Genomic DNA, 8,506 nt, shown 5'->3' with positions numbered 1-8,506 from the left:
CGATCTACTAAATGTACTAATAGGTCTACTAACATTGAAACTAAATTAAAGGAAAAAGGGCGAACAACTAAAATATACGTTAACAAGCCTATAGAATAAAATGTGGCTTACTTTAATCTCCAAAGGTACTGATTAATTACATATTTCTTTCTGCAAAAAACAGAGAAAATGATGTAAGAACTTGACATTACATCTACACTTCAGAACAGCTGAGGATTTTAAAGACTTACCCAAAATGCAATAAGGCTGGTCATATCATAAAGGTCACCAAAAAACAACAACAACAAAAAGGCCTTAAAATGGGGAAAAAAGGGAATTAAACCAAATAAATTAACTCTGACTCCTTTCCATTTACAGGTCATTTTTGTTGCACCAGATATTGATAAAAATACCCTGTTACCTTAATTTCCATTCCTCTGCTCGGTTGATTTTCCACTGCACTCTTTCCTGCTTGCCCTCAGTCATTTTGTACCTTTCCAACAATTTCCAGCGTTCTTTATCGTCATGCTGACACTGAAGCATCAAGGTACAATTCTTTCCATTAGTTTATTCATTTAATTACCATCCTCATCTTTGTAAAATGCAAGCCACACTGATCTCACTGTATTAATTCATACACGACATACCTTTTCTTGAATGCCATCAAATAATGGTAAGCCCATTCGGGTATAACGATCTGGGATTCAGTGGTATTCAGGTCCCCTTTTCTTTTGACACCATGTTATGTTTGCTTGAAGCAATCCCAAGTTGGTTGAAGTATTATAGCGCTTTATGCGCAAATTAGTATCCTTCGCCCAAAATTTTGTCAAAACACTGAAGGTTGATTCGCGAAGATTTGAATGCCTCTTGCCAAGTTCTGGGTCTATGACCTTCTCTGAGCGCACTCAATCTCATATGCTCATCCATGAAATTCTCATTTCAGGATATGAGTATTTAGTGGGTTCTATTTTGTGGAGCTTAATTTGTATTAATTATTAATGTTAATTATTAATATTAAATAAGCGACCAATGTTATTGTAAGGTACTCTCTTACTTGCTAGCTTGCTGAGAAGCGCTTATGTCGAGTATGCATGTAATCATTTTGGCCTCTTACTGTTGTCCATATCCAACGATGGCCAGGACTTACTGTGTTTGATGCAGGCCACAAATGATGGATTCATTAGCTTGTATGGAATTTTGTGGGCCTTTGAATTGCCCACCAGGTTTCTATCTGCTTTTTTCCTGACATCTTTCAGGGTGGCCCTTTCGTTTATGGCAAAAGTGCATGTCACACTGAATCCATTAACTGTCATCTTCTTTATTTCTTCTGTCACATTTCAGGACATGAGTAGAGTGATATGGCTCACCAGAGCATTTTGGTTCAGGGTAAAACCCATCTACATCTACGACACAATTCTTACAGCTGCATTTAATAACTGGATGAAACCCACAAGAACCCCCTTTCCCAGGGCCAACATTGTTTTCCTGTATTTATCAGGACTGTTGCTTGCATGCACCAGTGCACAGTAGTGGTTTCGCTTGGCATTTTGTATAAGCCCTGGGCCAATACAACCACAAGCAGGTTTTTTTCCTGGTAGAGACAAAGGTGCGATTTTTGCCTGGACAACAGCATTTGACTGATCCTACAGAAGGAAAGTGCTCTTTGTGGAAGGCAATGAAGGCAGAAGTGAGCAATGACTCAGTTCTCAACTCCTCCAACTTTTTCCCATGTGCCCTCCCAACATGAACGCCACATAACATTACTTTGCTTTCCTGTTCATTGACGTAGGAATGGCGGAAACCTTTGGTGGAGGAGTTCCCATCCTGCCAATTGACACTCACATTTAGGCCTTCCCCTTTTGCCTTAGCCCAGAGGACCTGACTCAGATGACCTTCTGCTGCCTTGGCAGTGCCCTGCCACAGCTCCTCATCACAAATTGTGTCTGCACCTCGCATAGACAGATGCTCATAGTATAGAAGGGACTCTGTAATAGAATTCTTTATACGAAAGGTGCAATTTTTACTTAAGTGCCCTCTAATTAGCCAGCAACCATAACAGCATGTCACAACTCTGGACCAGCTACCTTTTTGATCAGGTGAGATCTGTTTCATCTGATGCTTGGCATCATCACACATCTCATCCAAAATAGTTTTGATATATGTTCCAGTTCGGACTCACTGAACCGGCATTTCTGAGCTTGCACTTTGCACCTGGCCATGAATGAATCGACGCTCTCATCATCAGCCTGTCTGAAGCCTTGCAGTTGGTATCTGGCAATTCAAAAGTTCGATTTAGGCTCCAGATATGTTGCAATCTTGTCAAAAATCACGTCAGTTTTCGCCTTATCTTCATCACTCAAATAGAAAGAATTGAAAATTTTCCGGCCTTCATCACCAATTCAAAGATGAGTTTAGGTTTTGGTCAAGGGTTGGGGGTAACATGTCGAGGGTTCATGTCAAGGGTTCAAACAAAAATAAGTAAATATATAAATGAGTAATTTTTTGTATACTTTTGTATACCCTTGCTGTACATGACTTGTCTGACATGCGTGACATGACGAGCCAAAAAAAATTAAAGGCCTGCCTGAGGCTAGATCCTCAATAGACACGCTTATAAAAAGCAAACATATAACAAACATTCCAGTCATTTTTTTTTTCATTTCCTCTTCGTGCTTTCACTTGGACACATAGAGATTGGGGTCTTCGGATAATTTAGTGAGGGCACATTCGATGGGGGTACATAAGGTTAGGTAATTTTAGACAACGGCATATTAGGTGTGACTCCATATACCGCTGGCCCAGGATCCAGAGGCTCTGGCTCTTTCGACTGACAAGGTATTTTTTTCCCTTTCTTTTTCTTGCTTTTCGGAGGCTTGGAAGAAGACTAAGGGTCAATTAAGTAGCCATTCTGACTGTTGTCGACATTTCTTATCCTTCTTCAGTGTCCTGACATGCTGCCTACTTCTGCATTCCTCAAAGGAATGATTTGTTGCCGGCCTTGTATGTTTTAAGTTCCGTGTCAATAATAACAGTATCACGGACATCTGCATGACATACGTTGAGAAGGCTCAAGTTAAGAAGTCTCTATGCGCCCACCCAGCATGTATGACTTCAGCCTGATTCATCTCAGGAGCATCTTTTGGGGCAAATGCTCTGGAGATGAACCCACCTCTGTCATGCCACCACCATACCCATGTTTTTAAGGAAGCGCGCTCATTGTGCTCCTTGAGAAAAAGTGGCTATGGCAGCTTTAGCTTTATTGTATCCCGCTTCAGTTACACTTTTTAGGAGTGTATCGCAAAGTTCTTTGAAGCCGTCACTACTATTGTCGCCAAGTCTCTGTGATTTCTTGCTTTGTGATCTTTGAAGTGAAACTCGCATGAGTTCATGCGAGATGTTGCTTTGTCACCAAACACCTTTGTTATTTCTGCAAAGTTGGCTCCCACCATATTGGTGCACCAACCGACAGGATTTAATTTGTAGTCCTTCTGACCAGAAACTTCCTGTAACACCTAGTTAAACAGAGTCCAAAAGAGTTCAATATTTTTCGTGTCCTCACTCTCGGCCTCCATTACAGCAAGAGGAATCTGCTTAATATGAGACAAGTGAGAATTATCCTAAGCCCACCGAATAAATTTCAGCAACATAACTCAAGATAAGTACGTAAATTATGATCATCTGGGTGAGTGTAGTCCTGAGATGGACTGTTTGTGGTGACTTTGACTGACGTTTCGACAACCTGAGTGGAAGTCATCTTCAGAGTCAAGTGAATTGTGGAACGTCATTAGGAGGTATATACCTCAAACTGGCCATCTGCTTTCAGCGAAGTTGTTCAAAACGTCCCGTGTTTCTTCGTTGGTTAACAGATTGGTTCTTTTAATAACATAAATTCGTTTTCATCCATAACTGGAAATCTCAAGTTGTCTATGATATCATCACCAAGGATCTGACAGCGTTTCACTGCAGCATCAAGCCAGAGCTTTTTGCATTTTCTGCCCACTTGTTGATGGGAATGAACAATTAGATTTCCTTAACGTTCAGAGTGTTTCTTATAACCAATTCAATCAACTCTGATCATTTCATATCAAAGAACTGGCTTGACTCCAAAACATCTTTGGCTTCTCTATCTATAAATTTCCAGCAAGAGCACCAAAGAGACTTATTTTCAATTAACTTGTAGTGTTTCAAGACGCAAAAGATGTTACTTGAACCCAGATGCTCTTGCAAGAATAAAATGCAGCCGTTGGTCAGAGAGGGAATCATATATTTCTCTGCCAGATAGAGTAAATGTAAAATATTGTCTCCATTGAAGCGAACTTCCTCGGTGTAAGTGTATCGCAGCAACTCCATCATCCCTTGATAGTCACAGTCAGGGAGATCTATGCAATCATCTCTCTACACCAATATGTCACAAGCATGGTGTAGAAAACAGGACTTGCAATCACCAACAATAACCTATGAGTGGGGATTACTATCTTTATGAACCTCTCAGTTGTACCTTTATGTAGGGATGAGGGAACCAGTCACTTGTGGTGTTCCACAAGGATCTATTCTAGGACCCCTTTTTTATTATATGCAAATGATGTACCCAGCACTCTAGCTTACTTACGTTTCATCTGTTTGCTGATGATACTAACCTTTATTTCTCAAGCAAAAACCATAGTCATATTGAACTAATCCTAAATCATGAACTTAAATCTGTTGCCAAACAGATGAAATGTAATCGATCAGCACTTAGTATCTCTAAAAACTAATTTTATTCTTTTTCATTCCAGTAAACTTAAACCTAGGCAGTCATTAAGAATTAATATTGATGGTAAACTTATTAAACAAGTTGACTCTACTAAGAACCTAGGCAACACATTTGATTCCAACTTAGCATGAAAAAGTCAGATCAATGAGCTTTGCTTGAAACTATCAAAAACAGTAGATATCTTGTCAAAAGTGAGACATTTTGTCGACAACCATATTCTTATCATGCTTTATTACTCTCTTATCTATCCTTTCCTCATTTATGGTGTCCATGTCTGGGGTCTAACCTTTCACTCATTTTTAACACAATTATCTATTGTCCAGAAATAAAAATCTTGTATTGTCTTTCTAGCCCTCCTCTAAATTCTGGTGGGTGTAAAGGTGCAGAGCTCCAGGATAGTTCTCTGTATGCCCCCTTCTCTGATATGTTCTCTGTGTTCTGTAGAGATTCTTTACTCTCACATAAATTTTCTTGTTTTCTTTTTCCATGACTTGCTTTGTGTAGCTGGATTTCCGTCCTCCCTTCTGTGTTTTCTGGTGGGACTTTCGTGACTGCTGGCGATTTTTCTTTTCTACTGGCTGACAATTGAAAATGGAAAGTCCTCCACATTTCTTGGGGAACTGAGGGACATGATACACTAGCGCTGGAATAAATTAAAATAGATTTTTCACCAGGGTTTAATCAGTTCTTTTATAAATGACTGTATGATTGGAAATCATTTTAAAAAAATCACCACAGTGGAGAAATGGACCTTACCATGTATGTGTGGAGTCACATCCTAAAAGGAAAAACATGGAAAAAAAAATAAAATGGTACGTACCTTGTAGTTCAAGTTGTTTCAATGTTTTTACATCCCAGATTAATTTAAAGACTTCACTCTCTCAAATCGTAGCAAAGGAATAGACTGCGAGCAGTCTCTCGTTTGCTCGATTAAAACTGTTGCAAGTGATGACTCTTCTTATCTCGGATATCATGCTTATCTTTGTCCTGCTTTATAGCCAGAGAATTTGCAAGCTTCTTTGACGTAGGTTTTCAATGCAACGAAAACCATTACCTCATCATGGTGTACCACTGGTGTTTTATAGTTTCCTTGGCCTGGTTCTGAGTCCAGTGCTTCCACCAGATCACTGAAACCCTATTTTATCAAGGAAAGACAATAAGTATGTAGATGAGTGTTTTAGTACAAGTTATTCTGGTAATGCCCCTTTAGATAATATTACAATGATCAGAGTGACCAGATTAACATGACAAAATGTTTTACCTTCCTTAATTTCCTCACATTTTTGTATGTCATTCTTCGATGACTTGTCCCTTCAAAAATTGGTTTAAGATCCAGTTTGTGTAAGATTGCTCGGAGGTGCATTCATTTAGGTGGTTCATTAAGCTTCCTTCCTTGCACATTTTAACTAATAATTAATTAAATTCTATTTATTACCTTAACAAGATTGTAAAGATCAACTATATACACCGAGGGACAACAAAGCACAACAAAGATTATTATTATTATTATTATTATTATTATTAGGTCTTTCCCTGAAATGAGATAATATATTGTTATTATTGAACTTTATCTTCGTCATTATCAGCATTAGGGTGACTTTCCTAAAATTTAATTTCCTGTGAATTGAAAAACTTTACAAGAAAATAATTGCATTGAAATATTTGCAAGGGTCTTATTTAGAAACAGCTGTTTCACAGTCAAGTGTACCCACTTCATGATATGATGTTACAAGTGTTTTGTTTAAAATAATAACTAGAAGAAGAATCATTCTAATGTTGTATGCAAAAGAATCTTCTGCTGAACAAATTAAAAAAAAAGAATGCAAATCGGTCAATGTTTTCCAAAGTTGTGAAGGTTTATGTGATTAAAAAAATGGGCAATTCTTACTGTTACGGTGTGACATTCGCATTGCAGCATAAAATTATAAGGCAAGTACAAAAAAACATGGAATGAAGGCTCTGCAATTGACTTTCCGACTACCAGTAATTAACATTCTTAATCAACAAAACGATACTCAGCTGAAACGTTTTTTCTAGTAAAACAGTTCCTTAAATGTCTCTGTTACCAATGAACTGCGTACAAAACTAATGGAATGTTCTCAACAAAAACAGTTCCTTGAATGTCTCTTCCATGAAAGAACAGAACTTTTGGAGTGTTCTTGACAGAAATCTCAACTTCATAGTCTGAGAATCTAACAGGGAGCTTGATTTGCCTTTGTGATCTTTGTCCTTGAAAGTCGGAAAATGTGACCTTGAAAGTCCTTGAATTTTTATTCCAAAAAAGGTACGGACCCTGAGTAAAGTTGCCAATGAGTCGTTTGCTGAGTGCAAGTCGAAACTCAAGGCGCTCGTGAATTTGTCTGCTCCTGATACAGACTGTTTGTAAATAATGTAAGCATTAATTTTAGATGTATCAAGGAAAAAACAACAAAAGATATTTCCACCATTTCACAGACTTAAAAGTTAAACTGTGACAATTTTGTTCTTAATCATGAGAATCCACACCGCCAATGGCATTTGGGTTGTTTATTGTTATTGTTTTATAACCCCCACTACGGCCGTCCCTTTTTTTTTTGTTTTCGTTTAACCCTAGAAAATTGGTTTGGCCTTGATTTGGGTGCTTAGCAGGGCAACATTTATTGATTTTGCTTTATCTTGCCATATGATGCACTCTAAATTTCCAGATCTGGTGAATTTGGAGTCCCCCTGGTTTGTGAGTTTCACTCCTTTCAATGAAGGAGGAAATTCCTTGCAATTTTCACGTACCATCCGGCAGCAATATACTTTTTCTCTGAGAAAGAGAAAAAGTTCAATGCCCGTAGAAAAGCTGTCCATGAAAACGAAGTAATTTTGTTTACAAGACAACGAGTAAGATTAGTAACGCCAAAAAATACGTGTATCTAAACCCTGCTGTGGTGTTTGGGTCTGACCTCCCCCAGCTGTTTTAACAGATTGTCCCATTCGAGTGAAAAAATCACCCCTAAATATCTTAGGCACAGATGGTCCCATTTGGGTGAAAAAATCACCCCTAAATATCTTGGGCACAGAAGGTGCCATTCGAGTGAAAAAATCACCCCTAAAAATCTTGGCCACAAATGATCCCCCTCGAGTGAAAAAATCACCCCTAAATATCTTGGGCACAGATGCTCCCACTCGGGTGGAAAAATCACTCCCCAAATAACTAGACACCGACGGACCCACTAGCGTAAATCGCACCTAAAAGATCTGGGCACAGATGGTCCCAAAAAACAGACGGCGCAAAAAAGGCCCCAATAAAAGCGAACAAAAAATAAAAGCGAGTCGCCTCCAGAGAACACCAAGAGGATGAATTAGCTTGCAAACACTCCTAATAAACTGTCCCGAGAGTCCCTTGATAGTTCATACCGACGAGAGAATATTTTTCCGCTAATTTTCAAACCGCAGAAAAATTCGACTCGTCTAAATTCCCTGGTCATAAAAAACAGCCGTGCGCAAAAAACAAATGAAGCAAAAGACATACACATGAAAATTGCTAACGTGCGCTCAATGGAGGCCGCACGGCCTCCAAGAGTACAAAGAAAGGAAATGGAAAAAATCAAAAAAGAAAGTATAAATGAATAAAAAAAAACCTATAAACAAACAAACAATCAAACCTAAATACAAAACATAAATAAAATAAACACAAGAAAGGAAAAAAGGACAATAATAAAATTGGAAAATAGCTAAAGGACAAAATAAGTTGACAACCTTCAAAATCGAATCCTCAAAGCGAGCATCCTAAAAACATAGATCCTC

The 8,506-nt window shown here is 38.4% G+C and overlaps 2 pseudogenes; both read right to left on the bottom strand.

The window, feature by feature from the left end:
* Positions 1-247: 247 nt before the first annotated feature.
* On the bottom strand, positions 248-2,535 carry LOC146450411 (uncharacterized; annotated as a pseudogene).
* A 171-nt stretch (positions 2,536-2,706) lies between these two features.
* Positions 2,707-8,506, bottom strand: part of LOC146450389 (uncharacterized) — a 286,459-nt pseudogene continuing 280,659 nt past the window's right edge.

This window comes from Pavona decussata, unplaced genomic scaffold, assembly GCF_977016875.1.
Source record: "Pavona decussata unplaced genomic scaffold, jaPavDecu1.1 SCAFFOLD_468, whole genome shotgun sequence".
In the NCBI taxonomy this organism is placed as follows: domain Eukaryota; kingdom Metazoa; phylum Cnidaria; class Anthozoa; order Scleractinia; family Agariciidae; genus Pavona; species Pavona decussata.
The sequence above is the reverse complement of the archived record's forward strand: the minus strand, read 5'-3'. Positions and strand labels throughout refer to the sequence as shown.